General features: G+C 35.0%; 1 long non-coding RNA gene across 1 annotated transcript; it reads right to left on the minus strand.

The window, feature by feature from the left end:
- Positions 1 to 18,768: 18,768 nt before the first annotated feature.
- LOC146888312 (uncharacterized) lies at positions 18,769 to 20,321 on the minus strand. Its single transcript, XR_014992924.1, has 2 exons — positions 20,199 to 20,321; positions 18,769 to 19,353 (listed from the first exon to the last, which is right to left on the minus strand). It is a non-coding gene; the product is annotated as an uncharacterized LOC146888312 (long non-coding RNA).
- Between the last annotated feature and the right edge of the window lie 816 nt (positions 20,322 to 21,137).

The raw sequence follows: 21,137 nt of genomic DNA on the forward strand, positions 1-21,137 counted from the left end.
ATATATATATATATATATATATATATATATATATATATATATATATATATATTTCTTCTATAAGATCCTCATGTAGAAATGATTTTTTCAATCAAATTGCTGCAAATTCCAATCATGATTTGCTGTCAAAGGTAAAATTACTCTAACTGTGTTCATTTTTGCATATGGTGCAAAAGTATCCAAGTAATCCAGTCCATATGTTTGAGTGAATCCTTATGCCACCATCCTAGCCTTGTATCTCTCAATAGTTCCACCAGCCTTGTGTTTTACTGTGTAAACCCACTTTCACCCAATAGGTTTTGTGAGTTACTTCCAAGTATTCTTCTTCTCCAATGCCTTTATTTCCCAATCCAAAGCTTGTTTGCATTTTTTGTCAATTAATATCTCATATACAAAAGAAGGAATAATTGTAGTGTTTAGACTTGTGAGAAAAGTTTTGTGTGTAGGAGAGATTTTGATGAAGGATTATCTTTTTTTCTTTTAGAGTTATGAATATGGTGAAGTTATTTAAGAAAGCTTTTTGAAAATTCCCACTGGACATTAAAATAGCAAGCTATCTAGATGTGAAGGTTCATTTCTCAAGCTCATAAAAGGAAGAAGAGAGTTGGATTCAAGCTTAAACTCACATGGCATTAACAACACTTAAAGAACCAAAATGAAAGAAGAAACATTAAAAATGGAAAGCATAGAAGATGAAGCATGGAAGAAGCACGCCACTCACAGGGGGGATCTAAGCCAACCAAGCCCTAGAGATGAGTGATGGTGCTGCCACTTGCAAGCAAGATAAGGCAAAGGTGAGTTCACTTTTAGGAAGGAGAGCTCACAAAAATTTAATGGTTGAAACACAATAGTTTAGAAACAAAATGATCAATCCTTTTACAAGACAAGGAGCACCCTTTAAATAGGAGTTCATAGGGGTCCTTTAGCAAATACAAAAACATGAAAAAGGATTAACTAGCAAACCCTAAACCTAATGTGAGAGTGAGTCTTGGCCAAGTGAAGGGAGATGATTGGTGGAGGCATTCCCATGAGGATTCTAGGCCAAAAGAGGAAGGAGACCAAGTGACCTTCTAAGGCATAAACCACAAAGGTAAAAGGAGACAAGGTACATGTCTACTTTTGCTTTTGCTTTATGCTTTTTGCTTTCCTCTCTCTTCCACTTCATCCAAGTGCTCCAATCATCAAGTGCCACCTAGCCATGCTCTACTTTCTCTTAATTACCTACAAAACAAGACAAACAAGGATTAACATGTTGATTTAAGTTAATCTAATATTGGTCAAAGGTCAACTTTGGATCAAAGTCAACAAGTCAACCAAAATAAGTCAACTAGAAACCAACTTAGGGAATTCAAACCAAAGTAATGCAAAACAAAGATAAAGGTGATGGAATAAAAGACTCCCCTCTTGACATGCTTCTAGTGATCCTTCTTGAGGGAGCTTCTATAGAGGTGGTCACGCCTTCATCATCCTCCCCTTCTTGGAGAGAATTCGACCACGAATTCTTAAACCCTACATCAAAAGGAGAAAGGTCACAAACATTGAATGAGTTACTTATGTTGTAGCTTGGGGGTAATTCTAACTCATAAGCATTGTTGTTAATTCTCCTAATGACTTGAAAGGGGCCATCCCCTCTAGGGAGGAGCTTAAACTTCCTTTGAGTAGGGAATCTCTCCTTTTTCAAGTGAAGCCAATCCCAATCTCCCTCTTGGAAGATGACTTCCTTTCTTCCCTTATTACCATCCTCTTGTTATTTCTTAACTCTCCTCTCAATGGTTTCCTTGACTTGTGAATGCAAGTCTTGGATGTACTTGGCTTTGGCCTCACCATCTTGGCAAGTCCATGCCTCATGAGTGGGAAGGGGAAGGAGGTCTAAGGGAGTTAGGGGATTGAACCCATACATAACCTCAAAAGGGGAATGAGAAGTGGTGGAATGCATAACGCTATTGTAGGCAAACTCTATGTGGGGAAGAAGTTCCTCCCACTCTCTAATGTTTTGCATTATCATACATCTTAGCATTTGCCCTAGGGTTCTATTAACCACCTCGGTTTGGCCATCACTTTGGGGATGGCAAGTGGTGGAGAAAAGAAGCTTGGTGCCAAGTTTACCCCACAAGGTTCTCCAAAAATGGCTTAGGAACTTGGAGTCCCTATCACTTACAATGGACCTAGGTAGGCCATGTAGTCTTACCACTTCCTTGAAAAAAAGATTTGCAATATAAGTTGCATCATCAATCTTATGGCAAGGAATGAAATGGGCCATCTTAGAGAACCTATCCACCACTACAAAAATGGAATCCCTACCTTTTTTGGTCCTTGGGAGGCCTAAGACAAAATCCATAGATATGTCAACCCAAGGCTTGGAAGGAATTGTTCTAAAAACTTTACCCACCTAGCATGTCTCTTGTTTAACTTGCCTTGGCTTTTCAAAAATTTTAGTGACTCGTGGTCACTATGTATCACAAACTCCTTTGAAAGAAGATAGTGTTGCCAAGTTTGCAAAGTTCTCACAAGAGCATAAAGCTCTTTGTCATAGGTGGAGTAGTTGATGTGACTCCCCTTTAGTTTCTCACTAAAATAGGCTATGGGGTGCCCTTCTTAGAGAAGCACGGCCCCAATGCCTACATTGAATCATCACACTCAATTTCAAAAGTTTTGGAGAAGTTAGGGAGGGCTAAGAGTGGTGCATTGATCAATTTTTGTTTTAAAGTTTCAAAAGCCTTTTCTTGATCTTTGCGCCACTTATAGACCACACCTTTCTTGACTAATTCATTGAAAGGGGCGGCTATGGTGCTAAAGTTTGGCACAAACCTCCTATAAAAACTAGCCAACCCATGGAAAGACCTAACCTCACTTACATTCTTTGGGGGAGGCCAATCCTTGATGACCATCACATGATCCATCCCAAACACACATTTATCCATGTTAGCATACAATGATGCCTTCCTTAAGGTCTCTAACATACTCCTTAAATGATGCAAGTGGTCATCTTGAGACATACTATAAATGAGAATGTCATCAAAGTACACCACAACAAACTTCCCTAAGAACTCTCTAAGAACATGGTGCATGAGTCTCATGAATGTACTAGGTGCATTGGTCAAGCCAAAAGGCATGACTAACCACTCATATAATCCAAACTTAGTCTTGAAAGAGGTTTTCCATTCATCACCTTCTTTGATTCTAATTTGATTGTACCCACTCTTCAAGTCTATTTTGGAAAATATGGTTGCACCATGTAACTCATCAATCAAATCATCTAATCTAGGAATAGGATGCCTATACTTGATGGTTATGTTGTTGATAGCCCTACAATCTATGCACATTCTCCATGTTCCATCCTTTTTGGGGACAAGAATCACAGGCATTGCACAAGGACTCATGCTATGTTGCACCCACCCCTTTTCTAACAACTCATTCACTTGTTTTTGAATTTCCTTAGCCTCCTCGGGACTAGTCCTATAGGCTGGCCTATTAGGCAAAGATGAGCCTTGTATGAAATCAATTTGGTGTTCTATACCTCTTAGGGGTAGGAGACCCTTTGGAGGTTCTTGAAAAACATCTTTGAACTCATCTAAGACTAATGACAAGTCTAAGGGACATCTAGAGTGAGGGTTTTGGAAGGAGGGGGAAGATTCACTAGGATAAGCTAGGAAGATGGGTTTTTGGGCAAGCATTACCTTCTTCACCCTTTTGAGGGTGATCATGCTCTTCTTGGACTCATTGCCATGCCCTTGCGCCTTCTTTTGTGCCTTCTCTTCTTTTCTTTTCTTTATCATTTGCAATTGGTCCTCATTGACTTCTCTTGGTGAAAGAGGTAGTAATGTGATCTTTTTGCCTTGGAAGCTAAATGTAAATTTGTTGGCATGGCCATCATGAAAAGCTTTCCTATCAAATTGCCATGATCTTCCTAATAAAATGTGGGTTGCTTCCATGGGCACTGAGTCATATAATACCTCATCTTTGTAGTTTGCAATGGAGAAGTTAATAAGGACTTGTTTGTCCACTTTAATCTCACCTTCCTCACTAAGCCAAGAAAGCTTATAGGGCTTGGCATGAGGGATGGTTTTCAAGCCAAGCTTGTCCACAACCCTTGTGCTAGCCACATTAACACAACTTCCACTATCAATTATGAGGGAGCAAGTTTTGTTGTTGATTTGGCACCTTGAGTGAAAAATATTTTCTCTTTGGTTTTCAAATTCTTTAGGCACTTGGCCTAGCATGCGCCTAACCACCAACAAACCTCCTTCATTAGGTTTGATTTTATCCTCACTTGAAGATTGGTAAGAAGTGTGGGAGGAAGAACTTTTAGGGGAGGGGGGAGAAGAATGTTCACTTTCAACCTCTCATTTAGGGTTCAAGATCATGTTTCTCTTTGTTGGGCAATTTGAAGACATGTGACCATAGCCCAAACACTTAAAACATTTGATGGAACTAGTTCTTGAACTTTGAGAAGAGTTTGCACTTTCATGGGAGGTTCTAGACGAATTAGTCCTAGGTGGGTGGTCTTTGAAAGGTGGTTTCTCATCCTTTCTTTCTTTTCCTTTCCAAGTTCTAGAGTAGTATTCATTGTATGAAGTATTCCTCTTGGCCTCTTGTTTCTTTTTCAATTGACTTTCAACTTTTAAGGCCAAGTGTAAAATTTTGTCAAGAGTGGAATACTCATACAACTCAACTACATCTTGAACTTCTCTTCTAAGACCACTCACAAATCTAGCTACCTTTTCTTCTTCACTTTCAAATTGGAGTCCTACTTTGAGAAGCATTGACTCCATCATTTTAAAATATTCATTCACATACATAGACCCTTGTTGAAGCCTTTGGAGCTTCAAAAGAGTCTCCCTCCTATAGTAGGAAGGAACAAATCTAGCGCGCATCAAAGTTTTAATGTCCATCCAAGAGGCCGCAGGTGGCTCTTAGTTAATATTGTCCATACACAATTGATGCCACCATGTCATGGCATAATCTTCAAATTCTAAAACTACTAAATCTACTTGTTCTTGATCACTAACTAAATGAATATTGAAGATTTGGTCCACTTTTTGCTCCCATTCTATGTAGAGGTTTGGATCATTCTCCCCCTTGAACTTTGGAATCTTAATTGGTGGAGGTTGTCTTTGTGGGAGTTGATTGCGCCTTCCACCACCATCATAGCCGTGTCTTCTTCTTCTTTCACCATGGCTAGAGTCCTTGGAAGAGGACCTCCTCCTTCTCCTCTCATCTTCCCTAAGCTCAAGTCTTTGGATGTGCTCTTGTAGGAAGATCTCACTTTGCCTCCTATCCGCCCTCAATTGGTCAAAAGTTTCTCTCCTACTCACTTCCATCTCACATAAGATGTTGGCAAGGGTCATTTGCCCACTTTCTTGGGCCATAGGAGTCACCATGGGAGGGGAATAAGGTGAGGCCGACTCCTCCTCTTCTTCTACCTCCAAGATTGGATCCATATTCATGTTCGTACACCAAAAACTCACAAAAAACCGAGACAAAGAAGAGGTTAGCTAACAAACAATTCCAAACCCGAGACCAAGTGTGGTCTTCTCAAGCACCCAAGTGTTTTTGATCACACTCCCAAAGCACACAAGCAAGGCTAGCACTCAAAAACCTTCCAAACAAGTGAAAACACCTTTAAAGAGATGAAAACCTTTTCAAAGCTCAAACAAGTGGCTCGACCACAACACTCTAGGAAGACAAGGAAAAGAAAACTACTAAGACAAAATAAAGATTACCTAAAGACAAGCAAGCAAAGCTAAAAAAAAAACAAGAAAGTTTAACTTCTAAGGAAACTTGTTTTTAAAGACAAAACTTGAACAAGACTAAAACAATGAAAAGCACTTTTAAGGACTCTATGGAAAGCATTTGAACAAGCCAAGATTATACCTCAAATTATGCATACACCATGAAAGATCATAACCAAGTCAAAGCATGGAACTAATTTGCCAATATCACCCAAAATCCAAGTATAAATTTTGGTAGCATAACACCTAGTAAAAATGACCAAATGGATTCACCAAGCATTGTAAAAGCTCTCGGCCAAACTGTTTTTGGTCTTGAAAACACTTTTTCTTTTCAAAACTAGGTACTTAAAATGATGAGAAGGATGTTTTAGGGTGTCTTGAACACTTAGTTCCTTAAAATTAGGTCAAAATCAATTTCAAGGAGTATACAACAACACAAGGCATAGATCTCAAGCAATAATTCAAAAACTTTGAAACAAAAACAAGAAAACTCAAAGAAGCATATGACAAGAGACTCAAGCAAAAGTTAGACACATTTAAAGACTCAACATGACATACACAAAGACACAAACATGTAGCTATCATGCATTTAAACTCATGGATTTGAGGCTCAAAGACTAAGCATCAAAAGACATGTTATCCAACCACATTTAGGAGCAAAAGAGACACAAAACCGAAGCCAAAATTGCCACAACATAACCTGAAAACGTTGTTTTTCGTATTCTCGGCAACTCTGACCTTTCCTCACTCATTTGATCATAACTCTCTCCACAGAACTCCAAATGTGTTAATTCTTTTTGTGTTGGAAACTAGACTCACAGAGCTTTCTTTTGATATAAAGAACGTTACTTTTGGACCACTGAGCTAGCTGCAGTATTTTTTTCAAAAACGCACACGTTGCTGCCAGTACTGTTTTTATGTGGACCATTCAAAGATAGCTACACAAGACAAGGTTAGAACATAAAAACACCATATTCAAGGACAACCAAAGCTCTAGATACCAAATGATGAAGGATTATCTTGTTTTCTTTTAGAGTTATGAATATAGTGAAGTTATTTAAGAAAGCTTTTTGAAAATTCCCACTGGACATTAAGATAGCAAGCTATCTAGATGTGAAGGTTCATTTCTCAAACTCATGAAAGGAAGAAGAGAGTTGGATTCAAGCTTAAACTCACATGGCACTAACAACACATAAAGAACCAAAATGAAAGAAGAAACATTAAAAATGGAAAGCATAGAAGATGAAGCATGGAAGAAGCACGCCACTCATAGGGGGGGATCTAAGCCAACCAAGCCCTAGAGATGAGTGATGGTGCCGCCACTTGCAAGCAAGATAAGGCAAAGGTGAGTTCACTTTTAGGAAGGAGAGCTCACGAAAATTTAATGGTTGAAACACAATAGTTTAGAAACAAAATGATTAACCCTTTTACAAGACAAGGAGCACCCTTTAAATAGGAGTTCATAGGGGTCCTTTAGCAAATACAAAAACATGAAAAAGGATTAACTAGCAAACCTTAAACCTAATGTGAGAGTGAGTCTTGGCCAAGTGAAGGGAGATGATTGGTGGAGGCATTCCCATGAGGATTCTAGGCCAAAAGAGGAAGGAGACCAAGTGACCTTCTAAAGCATAAACCACAAAGGTAAACGGAGACAAGGTACATGTCTACTTTTGCTTTTGCTTTATGCTTTTTGCTTTCCTCTCTCTTCCACTTCATCCAAGTGCTCCAATCATCAAGTGCCACCTAGCCATGCTCTACTTTCTCTTAATTACCTACAAAACAAGACAAACAAGGATTAACATGTTGGTTTAAGTTAATCTAATATTGGTCAAAGGTCAATTTTGGATCAAAGTCAACAAGTCAACCAAAATAAGTCAACTAGAAACCAACTTAGGGAATTCAAACCAAAGTAATGCAAAACAAAGATAAAGGTGATGGAATAGAAGACTCCCCTCTTGACATGCTTCTAGTGATCCTTCTTGAGGGAGCTTCTATGGAGGTGGTCACGCCTTCATCAGATTTTTTCAAAGGATAGATTCTAAAGGATAAGAAGATTTAGTCACAACTCTACTAAAAAAATAGTGTAAATTGTGGTAGTTATTTTCATAAAATGTGGTTGTTTTAACTGCCACAATTTACGTATGTGGCGGTTCCAAAAACTGTCGTAATTTGTGTCGCCACAAAGTATAATGTGGCGGTTTCAAGCGAATTGTCGCAACAACTGCCATTTTTTACATTGTACAATGACGCCATATTTTTAAATGGAAATTAAATATACTAAAAATAGTGGCACTTAAAAGGGCACAATTCATATTATATTGCAACATTTATAACTGTCGCTAATATCAAATGTCGTAATTCAAATATTTTATAATTTGTTATCATCCACGTATTTTTATAATTTCAATTAATAAAATTGTTTAATAATTAAAATTTAAAATATATAAAAAATGATGATACTACAAAAAAATTAACGAATATTATATTTCAAGCTACTAGTGGTGTAACATCCCATTTTAGCAGCTTAAAACTAATAAAATAGGACGCTTCACCATAATATTCAAAATAGGTAATCTAGTGTATAAAATATATTAATACAGTCTTACAAAAGGTAGGACTAGTTTTTTTTATACATTCAAACTAAACTAACAAGCCTATACAAAACTAACCATTTATAAAACTTCATGTGACCTTTCACTACTCTAACTGATATCTCCTCAAGATGAGCTCGGCGTCACCTCATCCTCCAAATGTGCCTCTAAACTTGAAACTTTATCTGCTCCTACCGATTAGGTGATCATCACAAAAGAAAGAGACAAACCAACAAGAAGACACAAAACACACAAAAGGGTAAGATACTGTACAAAAAGAAATATTCATACGTGTATTTAAATCGTGTCAAATACTTAAAAACATAGTATAAAACATATCTAATGCTATAACCACACAAGCAGTTAACACTAAGCTCAATTATCCGGATACATGAACTTGACATCGAACTCACTAGAGTCTGGCCTTAAGGGATTATCACTCAACCACACACAAAGTAAATCCCTTTCGCGCATAGGATCAAACATGTCTAGTGACTAGGACCTCCTTAAACCTTCACTATATAACCTACTTTACTCTACTTGAGTGAGTATTTATTAGAGAAAGGATACCCCCATATTGAATCCATATGTCAGTGCATACATTAAAAATATCAACACTTAGAATTTCTCCTTGAAATTCCCTCAACACGATCAGACATACATACCATAGTATTTTCACTTCAATCTATATCAATGAAAACTATAAATCAAGTTCACATCAATTATCGAACCTCCAAAAATAACTAAAATAGGATAACAGGCAAAATAGGGCATCTGGCGCTCAACTCCATTTGCCTCATAAAAATTGGCGCTCAATGTCAACATGTCGCCACTTAGCGCCCTAGAGCCAAAATATCCCAAACATGCAATGGTCATTGGCGCTCAGTGCTATCTAGGCGATGCTCAACTCCAAATAGCTCATAAAATGTAGCACTCAACGGTGAGACCAGTCACTCAGTGCCATACCAGATTTCAGCACCTTCATTTTTGGGTTTTTGGGCAATCTGGACCTGTTTCATATCTCAAATTGGTATTTCTCCTTTAGGTATAGGTCCAAAACAGTTTTTAAATCACAGTAGTTAGTATCAATTTGATCAATGACTCATATTTCATCTTTCCCCAATTACCATAAAATCAAACAGCTAAACATACCCAAATGATCCAAAAACAAAAATTAACATACGGCAAGCATATACACCAAATAGATTTACCACAATAGCTCATTTTAATCATCAAAACTTAAATCAATAACAAACATGCATCATTAAACTCACTCACACTAAAAACCACTAGCTTCCCTTTCGTCGACAAAACCACTCTATAGCTCTAAGAAAACAACCACCCTTTTAACTAATATAATGTTCTATCTACATATAGAAACATCACAAACATGATCAAACCTTACCATTATGATCACTGATGATTAGAGACTCACAAAAAGAGTTAAAACCTCACATGCAACCAAACAAGGGTCATATGCAAGCCAAAACAAAGAAGACCCATAAGAAAACGAGTAGAAGACTAACTTACAATATTGAAGAAATTGATCGGTCCAAATTGAAGAGCTTGCCACGAGGATCATTCCTACGGTCTTAGATCTTCAATCAGGCAAATAGAGGACAAGAACTCCTAGAGAGAAGTTAGAAAACTCTAGAAATGTGGTTTCTAGAGAAATATTGTGTTATAAAATAATAAAACTTGTTTATAACAAAACTATTTATATTAAAAACTTTTAATATTAAAGTAATCGAGTCTCACTATTTTTAAACCACTATCACTTCTAAAATGTCACTTTGTAGGGTTTTACAAGTGAATTTACTCTTTATGCCTTAAATAAACTTCATAAATATCAAGAACTTGTATATTTATATTACATGTTATGAATCATAAACAAGTTAATTAACATTTCATATATGCTTCATCATCTTTTATGAGAAAATTGACGTTATCATGTTTTATTTTTATCTTTTATTGTTATTTTTTTATTATCTTCTCAAATATTTTAGGTTTTATTTAATAAATTTGGAAAAGATAAATATTTGGTATATATTTTGTAGATAAATGGAAATCTTAGATATTTAAGAAGATTATCAATAAAATCAGTGGAGATTACTAAAAATTAAAATAATATATCAACAAAATCAGTTATCTATCGAGTTGGTTACTTCAATTACAAATTAGAATATTTGAAGAATATTATCAAAGATATGGAATCTCCGAAGATTAAAAGATATTTATTCAGGATATTCAATTACAAAATCAAGTATAAAGTTGCAGACCTAGTCCAATTATAAAAATCTATAAATAAGGGGCTTGCCAGAAGTAAACTTTACTTGAGAATTTTAGTCCATCGGGGCTGGAGCCACAAAAGCCACAAAAATTTTAGCACATTGGGCTTGAGCCACAAAAGTCACAATAACCTTTTGTCCATAGGGATTGAGTAACGAAAGCCACAAACAATTTTTAAAACATTTGAGCTTGAGCCACAAAAGCCACAATAACTTTTTGTTCATTAGGCTTGAACCATACAAGCCAAAACATATTTTAGTCCTTGTGATTAAGCCTTAAAAGCCCCAACATCACACATAATCAAGTTTTAAAAGAGATATCCAGTTGTGTGACTTATTGGTAAGTGTACCAAGTCAATTGTAGAACAGTCGAATGAGAGTTATCGTATCCATAAGGATGTAGCAAGTATATTGATAATTAGTTTTGGGGTTTTTTGGATTGTGATAGAGTATATGCAAATATAGATAGTAGTAATTATATAGATTGAGTGGAGTAGTGCTATGAATTGATTTCATCTCATCTTCCTCTATTACAACATTACCATCTTGTTTGTTTACTTTGCAAATCATTCAATCTCCTAGGAGTACTCTTTCTCTGTAGATCTAGGTTCATCAATGAATCACTAGAACCTAAGGACTTCAAACCTAGTGTGATTCCTCAACTCCTGGTAGAATGAATCCTTGCTTTAATGTGTAAGACTCTTTCATCCAACTGTTGGCACAAGCAAGCTTGAAGCAAAGAATTGATAAAGCCATGTGCATAAAGATCATAGGTGTTTAATGAAGATTGATGAAGATCCAATTGAAGATTAAGTTTTAGTGTGTTAAATATGAAAATAACATGTTAAATGTAATGTTTTAGTGTTATATCTTGTTGGTAGGCTATATGACATAGGTTAGATGTCTTGTGTGCCTTAATGTGTCTCTTTTAATGTGTTAAAATGGGTTTTAACAGGTTAAAAGGCTTGTTGTATATAATTTCTGGTATGAATGCATTCAATTAGTTGAATTATTTTTTAATCGACTAATTTCACTTAAGCCAAGAGAAATCAGCTGACTGTACAGAAAATTCAATCGACTGTTTTTACTTAAACCAGACTATATAAGTTGTGTTTTTGCAAGCAGAGGTGTAAATCTGAGTTTTTTAGCACGAAACTTTGTCATTCTTCTCTGAAAAACTCTCTCTCTACAATACACAACTACAACTCGTGGTTTGAAGATCTTGGTTGATCTTGGAGGCATTTTGGCTTGTGAATAGCTTGAAGAACACATGTGTGGTTGGCTAGGGACAACCACCATCAGGTTTGGACGTTCTTATGCCTCTGGTTGGTTTGCCTGATGTGATTTCAGGTTTGTAAGTGTGATTCTTGTAGGGGGTGTGTCTAGATTTTTGTGTGAGTCAAAAATCTTGTGAGTTTCTTTGTTCAAAAGTGTAATCTTGGTGTGTGATTTGTAAAACTTTTGAATATAGTGGAAACCAGGCTCAGGTTGTCTTGGTAAACTGGATGTAGCTCTGCAATTGAGTGAACCAGTATAAAAAACTTTGTGCAATTCTCTCTCCCTTATCTCACTCACTTTGAATCTCTTTAAAAACTTAAGAAAACCAAGCAATTTGTTCTTTGGTGTGATTTAATGCATTCTTGTGTAATCTGAGGCTGTATACTTGTTAAAAATATTGATTGGAACAAGTCTTATATGTAAAAGATTGTTGTTTGAGTTGAATTTGCGAATTCTGCATAAATCTTCCATATTTTAGCCGACTGATTTGTCTTTTTAATCGACTGTTTCATAGCTCAAGAACAAATTAGTATGTTGTTTTATGTTTTAATCGATTGAAAGTGTACTGGTTTGCTGCATTTACATCCTAACTTTCCAATCTATTTGATTCAATTGAAAAGAGGTTTAAACTTTCGAAAAAGTTTTATAAAGCCAATTCAACCCCCCCTTCTTGGCTAAAATCACCATTTCAAAACTAACACCAACATCCCCTCTAGGTACCACGAAAGAACTAGTATATGTATGATGATTTTATTGGACCACAATTTAAGACCAGTTTCCCAACTCAATCCAAACTAGTTAAATAAAGGTTAAATTATACTTTTATTCCCCATTTTCGTAGCAAAATTTGAATTTGGTCCCTCAATTAATTTTTATCTCAATCTGGTCCCTATTTTGGGAAATTTGACCCAATCAAGTCCTATCCGTTAATGGTGGAGTAACGGTGTTAAATGGGGTGCCACGTGTCAGCTTCAGGATTTTTTGAATTTTTTTTTATTTTTTTTGAATTTTTTTTTGATTTTTTTTTGATTTTTTATTAATTTTTTTAAAATTTTTTAAAAAATTAAAATTTTGCCACGTGTCAAGCGGACATTGTGCCATGTGGCAGTGACAGTGCCACGTGTCACTATTTGGGAGGTGTCATTTTCTCATTCTCAATTTGGTCCCTGTATTTTATTTTTTGTCTCAATTTAGTCCCAATTTTTGTAAAAATTGTGCAATTTTGTCCCTCTCCAAATTGAAACCAAATTTAATTTCTATATAAATATGCACAAATATTTCTATCAAAATTGATATTTCAAGTAAATATTTTTACCAAGATTAAGTTTATTTTAATTTATATTTTACGTTAAACTTTATTTAAAATTGTTTTAAAGTTGTTAATAGAAAATAATGTTAATAAAAAAATTCATAAATTATATTGATATTTTATTACATTATACTTTAATATTGTTTTTTATTTGAATTTATATTTTAAATAATTGCATATTTTTAAAATGTGTAAAATTCAATAATTTCTATACAAATATTTTAGTTAGTATAAAAATAACAATTATATAATTTAAGAAAAATTAACTAGTTTATGTAACAATAAAAAACAAATAAATTTAAAATTTGAAAACAATTTTAAGTAAAATTTAATGTGAAACAAATTTAAAGAAACTTGGTTTTATTGAAAATATATAATAAAAATATCAATTTGAATAAAAAAATCAAATTTAATAAAAATATTTGTATAACATTTTATAATTTTTGTTTCAATTTGGAGGGGGACGAAATTGCATAATTTTTACAAAAATTGGGACTAAATTGAGACAAAAGATAAAATACAGGGACCAAATTGAGAATGAGAAAATGACACCTCCCAAATAGTGACACGTGGCATTGTCACTGCCACGTGGCACGATGTCTGCTTGACACGTGGCAAAATTTTAATTTTTTAAAAAATTTTAAAAAAATTAATAAAAAATAAAAAAAAAATTCAAAAAAAAAAATTCAAAAAAAATTAAAAAAATTCAAAAAATCCAGAAGCTGACACGTGGCACCCCATTTAACACCGTTACTCCACCACTAACGGAAAGGACTTGATTGGGTCAAATTTCCCAAAATAGGGACCAGATTGAGATAAAAATTAATTGAGGGACCAAATTCAAATTTTGCTACGAAAATGGGGACTAAAAGTATAATTTAACCTTAAATAAATGAGTGATCAAGTCATCATTAACTATAAATCAAACCACAAAATATTGAATGAAAGCAAAAATAAATACCCAAGAAGTATAAGTGTATAGAATCAAACTTGGACACGAGGGAGTTCAACAACTCATAGAATATTACAATGCAATTCCAACAACATCTACACATAAGATTTACACTAAGACCATCTCACTTGTGCCTCATAGACCCTATTCTATCCTACTGCTACTTTTTTTAGCCTCCACTCAATGCTTCTAATAAGTACTTTAGGTCTTTATTTATAGAAATTTTAGGCGGTGCTCAACCTAACTATTAGTGCTTAGCCACGGAGGTTTCTGTCTCTGGAAGGTTTTCTTTCGTCCTTGCCACCTCTTTGGCTCAACACCATCTTATTGTGGCTCAACCATACACCGCCTTAAGTGCTCAGTTCCACCTTCTTGTTGCTCAACCATGCACCACCTTAAGTGTTAAGCACCATTTTGTTGTGGCTCAGATCCAAAAGTCACATTTTGGATCCTTCTTTGACCACCTTACTGGATCTCACCTGTGAATTTTGGGGCTCAGCTGCATCACTTTTAATTCTTTGAGAAATTGCTGCAAAATAAAAAAAAATTATTGTAATGTCCTAGCCGGAAATTACTCATTTAAAATAAAATCAAGAATAATATATATAAATAACCTCATTTATCAATTCTTCTTTCCCAAAACGCGGGAAAATTTGAAATCCAAAGTCAACGCGCTAATATTAAATACAACTGTAGCGTTCAATTATTACACAAATGAACCATCTATAAAAGTATTACAAAAATAGTTTATATTCCTTTGTAAAGAAAACTATTATACAAAGAACTACTAAAATGCCCATAGTTGTTCCCCACTCCATCGCTAACCATCTACATGCTCACCTGCATCAACATTTGCTCCCATGTAGCAAGTTACATGATCATCGCCAAACACACACAGATAGGGTGAGCTCATTTAAATAACAATTAAAATATGACAATAATTAAAACATCTCAAAATTACAATGCGTGTTAGCATTTTCCTTTTTCCTTAGTTCCTCAAATTTCAACCCTTGATTTAGATGTCTAGTATTTCTACACCCTTTAGTGAGTTCACTGATCGATCTTTGCTGCACGAGTGTATACTCGCCCCTCCGAGTACCAGCCACCACCTAATAGTTCACACGTGGGAATGAATGTGCCACGACCTTTCACCGCGACACCAAGTGTAGTTCCCCAAAATGAACTAAAGTCCGTAGTTGTTCCCAAACTACCAAAAACTCTATATATTGCACTAAAGAGGGCAATCATCTGAAACTCCGTCATACGAGCCACGATCTCACACACTCCACTATACTTCCCAAACCACCAGGCTACAACCTAGAATGGCCGCGTGTTATCCCAATACAAGTTACACTCATAATTAGGCCTCAGCCAAAGCATCGCATCATGACACTCATCCAAAGCTGTATAGATAACCTCCTCACGAGCCAACTCTGCACCCAAAACCGCATGGCGCGCCTCTCGCGTCGCTAGGCGGAACTTGGTTCCAAACCGCGTAGCGGGCATCTCACACTGCTAGGTGCAAGCGCCTTCCAGAAGTACTGCCGCTCCGTCACCGCCTGGCGCACCTCTCGCACTGCCAGGCGTCAAGCTCCTTCCATGACTTCTGCTACAAAATTCTGTCTGGTGGAACCAACCCTGCCGTCAGGCGCCGCGCGCGTACAGTAGCCACTGCCACTATTTTGGGACTCCATCGCCTGGCGAGCCGCCCCACGTCGCCAGGTGCCATACCAATATCACAATGCTACTAGTTTTTAGAATATTAAACAGGTTCTAAGAGACTTCTAATCACACATTACACAAAATCAAAACCCCAATACGATTATCCAGTTATACTACGATGACTCAATCACAATGCACATATTTTAATCAAGTCAATAAGTCGATTATTCTCATTATACATACCATATTCTCCTTCATGTGCTACTTGAAACATGCCTTATTCCACTCACTATGATGCAAGTCTTATAATTCAATAGATAATTATTCAGATAACTCATACCACCACAATTGTTAATATTGCATATCTACTTGAATCAAAAACTACCACTACAACAACCAATATATAGGAAAACACCCAATCCATCCATCTCACACAGATTAGTCTCATAATTATTACCAAATGACATACATACTAAATCACAGTCTATCACACACCACAATCCCATTTAAAGACATCCCAAATAAACGCCCTATGACATGAACACAGGCCAAAACAAACTCTCTACTGTAATGATGGGACGCCTGGCGGTAGCCTCTGCGCCGCCAGGCAGTGCGTAAAAATCTGGTTTCTGCACAGGTTTATTCGCACCAGTCATAACCCCAAATCCCCCCCTCCAATTGTATTACCAACATTCGTTCTAGCATAGTTTCACACATACACATCATGCAGGGTTCATACTTTATCCATTTTCATGTCTTCTCACTAACAACAACACACCAATCATAGATAAAGATCATGCTTATTCATCTTTAAACTCAACATGAACCCTAAATTTCCCAATTTCCTACACATTCTTACATTCAACATATAATTATCTAGTTCAAACTTCACTTCAAGCTTGATCATATGTTCAATCCTTCATCAAATCTATATGCAACAAATCTATTTGTTCAAACATTTCTAGCATTAGACTCCTTCTACTCTTCTCACTAAGAACTCAAAATAATTGGCATGACTTCAATATGTCTTGGAACCTTCTTGATTATATTCTTGTTTTAGGCCTACGAAGAAATAATATACCTGATCCTGCTCAATGTATGCTTTTAAAGTTGTTGGATCTTCATAACACTTGGCTTCAATAACCTTGTAATGATCCAATTCCATCCACAAGGCTTTATGTTGATTAACATATTCAATGACATACTTATATCTTGTTTTGTAGCCATGGTTTTCACTTTCACATCATAAATTTGTGCAACATCCTTCACCTTAGAATATGTTTGCAAATCTTCTTCGCCTTTAGATGAAAGTATCACTAATTTTTGGAATCGTTGAATTCCACAACCATGTCATCATCATTGAGTTTGTTGAAATAAGACGAACCATTTTGGAATGAAGTGTTTTGGTGATAACAAAACATCATTAGATGAGAGAAGACACATATTACACAAGATCAAGATATGATGGAGCTTGGTCGAGACATGGAGCTCCAAGTGTAGCGAAAATGATGGAGGAAGCATGGAAGAGTGGAAGGCAAGTTTGTAGGCTCTTGCTTGCAATGGATAGGTGAAAGGGTGAGTGATTTAGAAGTAGCTCTAGCTTAGGAAGTGTGCTAGAGGTAAAGAGAGTAAGCTCTCTAAAAGATGACTCTCAAGTGGCAATAGTGAGGAGTGTTCTCAACTCAATGTGTCTATTACACAAAAATTCAAGAGTAAAAATGTACAAATGGTCTACTTTTGGCTTTTATATGTGAGCCTAAAAGCTAGACTAATTCTTGGCCCTTAGATCAAGCTTGGAGGAGAAGCTTTAATCATCACCCTCTGATGGTGGCTTGGAGAAGGAGGAATCTTCCTAGCCTTTGGATGAAGACTTGGAAAAGAAGACACTCTCTTAGCCCTTGGATGAAGGAGGCACATGGGTGGAGTGTGGACTTGGCTCCATGGGATGCATGATCCATGAGGTGTAGGAAGGAATGTTGACTTCCACTTAGTCCACCTTGGACTTTTGATAGGTCATGGCCAAATCTCCTATTGGTCCTAGTCAAGCCCAATTTTATCAATTCAATTACACATTGTTTGGCTTATTATTCTAGAAAACAAGGCCTAAACAATGGGTCAATCTTATTGTTATTCTATTGCTCTTTAATACACCTCTTCAAATCTTCACATCTTCTTTGGCTCATGTGAAGAGTGTGAGAAGCCCATGTGGGTTTGGGCCATCTTGAATGAAACCCAATTGGATCTTTTTTAGCATGCCCCTTGTTATTGGGCCTTTTGATGGGCTTGGGCTTGAAGGTGCATGTGGGCCATGTATTGAGCCTTGAGCATGATTTGGGCCTAGGCGTTGACCCAAGTTGTAAGCCTTATTGGGATCACATCAAGACATCATTAGACTATGTCAAATATTAAATGAATCATTGACTAAATGTTGTTAATTGATTTGTTAAATATAAATTGTGATTATTTAATAAATTATCTAATGTGTGTTCATGAGTTCAAACAAGCTTTGTTAAAAGCATAACTAGTAAAGCCTAGATGAAATATAAAGATTGAATGAAACAATTATGGGAGTGAAGAGTAGATGACTCAAGTCAAATGAGTTGACCAGACAAGTCAGAATGAAGTGAACTTAACTAGACGAGTGCATTGACTAGATGAGTCAAATCTGATGATACAAGTCACATTGACCAAACGAGTAAAGTCATCAAATAAGGCACCAGACGTTTTGATTGCTGGAAAATCAAATTATTGAAAGAGCTATAACGTTTATTTTTCATATATATGGAAACTTTCTATATGATTAATAATCAAATGGTTATTTTAAAATAATGCTAAACAAAGTTTTCTTATGTAGGAATAAGTTGAACATTGGCGAAGATTAAATTGAAAATATTCTAAATCAAGCTTGTGTTGAAACAAGAAAGAGAAAATGCAATTATAGAATTTCAGCAAGAGATATGTAAAGAATTGAAGGATTACATTGAGGAATGTATCAAGTCATTCCATATAAAGAACAATCAAGGAGAAGACTAATGGAGCTATACAAATTCAAATCCTCAACGACTATCAATCCAACATCTATATAAAGGATGCAAAGTTAACGAGAAAATAAATGAACAACACAAGTGTTGAACCTACGACAAAGTCATATCTATATAATAAGATAATTGTGAGAATTGGGTTGAGAACTTAAATATTGTAATATTCTTCACAAAGTGAAATTTACCTTGTGTGTTTTAATTATACTCGTGCTAGTCAAGAGTGTTGATTCATGAAATATCTTAAACAGGTTGCCTAAGAGACTAAATGTAGCTCTTGTGATGAGGGTGGACCATTATAAATTATGTGTGTGCGTTTCTACTCTTTACATTTTTATTTTATTGTTCTATACTTGCACATAAATATTTTAAATTTTTTACAGACTCTATTCACCCCTTCTAAAGTCACCTTGCACGAACAAAGTCTTCTTCATCCTAAGCTCCGAACGCAGGATCATCTGTAGTTGGAGGTTCATAATGGAGATGGCTAGCCTTGCCTTTTCCTTTTAAAATAGTCTTAATGAGTTGAGACCATTTGAAATAAATTTTTCCATTCAACCGATAGGTTGAATAAACACACTATAGCTCTCCTGCAACTTGAAGCTTGTTTTGATTTTCAATTCCAACGATAAAAAAAATTGATACTAATCTAGATAGGAATAAAAATACAACAATGACAGTTGCAATTGTGAATGATGATGGAGGCCTCAGAACACAACAAATATTAGAGGTTGAGTGAGCAACAATGAAGACTACAATTACGTTTAGACAATAATTAAGATAGTTCAATTTTACATGGTTAGAGGCTCCCAAAAATTAGGAATTGAATACCATCTCAAGAATAAAAGAGAATAGAATGATTCTCACTTCACTTTTTTTTCGCATTATACACATTAAATACATACACCTAAATCCTTGTGGACAATTTCTGAAATCCTACCAAAAAAATTTAAAAATAAAAATAAAATATACAGAATTAAAACCCAATAAATATATATATACTTATAATTAATAACAATAATATCATACATTTCTTAAAATATCTGAATATTAATTGAAAGATTTTTACACCTAATAATAATATATGATTTAACTGGTGATTCATGGACCAACAATTTGAGCGGATTAATAAGCTATTGGATTCTAATAACATCCAATAAAAGCACATTTAAGACTTTCTCTCGACTATCCAACTATACAACAATAATTTTTTTCCATTATATGTGAACTAATTAAGACGTACCTTTTTTTTCCACTAAAAGCTATCGTTGTTTTAAGAAATTTCCAAGACATAAAAATGAAGCAAACACCACACCAAAAGCAGTAAAAGAAAGTAAGAGGAACACACCTTTCATGGAGGATGAAGAAAAGGAAAAAAAAAAACTAAAAAGGGGAAAAGTGGGAGAAATTTGAAGGTTTCCAATCGGTGTTAACAAGGTCTTGATCCCAAATCTTACCATAATTTAAAGGATTTTTCTGTGTCACAGCACATTTGATGATCACGGGCAGCCAAACAAACATTGTTTGATAGAAAAAGGTGGTCCACACACATGCCCACTTCCTCTTCTTCCTATGCTATGCTCCACCTCATCATCTAATCAATCATTGCTTTCTAATTCAAGTAGATCTAGGTTTTCCACTATCATAACCAATAAACACTTTTGCTTCATTAAGAACATCTTCCAAATCTATTTTTGCATCAAAATAATTATATTTCTCTTCTAATATTTTTCTAGTTATTGATTAACATTTAGCATTACACAAACATATTATATTCTTACATATAAGATTTTTTTTTCAATTTGTTTATATTTTCATAAAAAAATTAAATTATTTAATAGATTAATTACTTTAATTATTAGAATGTTAACTACTTTATAATAAATTATAAATTAACATAATAAGTCATATTCTCTCTTTTAAGATTTAGTTATGTGTTTCTATTTTTTTCCTTTCTAATAAATTGTTGCATGTGATTGTTTATGTAATGTTTTTATTGATTGGAATTTTACCGTGTTAAAAAGATAAAAGATATTGATAAGAATAATGATTAAGTCAAACAACTTTTGTAATGAAAATGTTTAAACTTTATGAATTATTGTGTTTATTGGTTTTTTTTTTCGTATGAATATGTTGTATTTATATATAGAAAAACGAGTAAATAATAGTAAATAATAATCCATCTTATTAAAATAAAATAAATATAATAAAATTAATAAAAGGCACACATAATAAAAGTATTAGTAACTAAAATAATTCTGTTTAAATTATGCTAATATTTCCATTT

This window comes from Vigna unguiculata, chromosome 2, assembly GCF_037176805.1.
Source record: "Vigna unguiculata cultivar grain cowpea cultivar isolate G323 ecotype 2 chromosome 2, ASM3717680v1, whole genome shotgun sequence".
Lineage (NCBI taxonomy): Eukaryota > Viridiplantae > Streptophyta > Magnoliopsida > Fabales > Fabaceae > Vigna > Vigna unguiculata.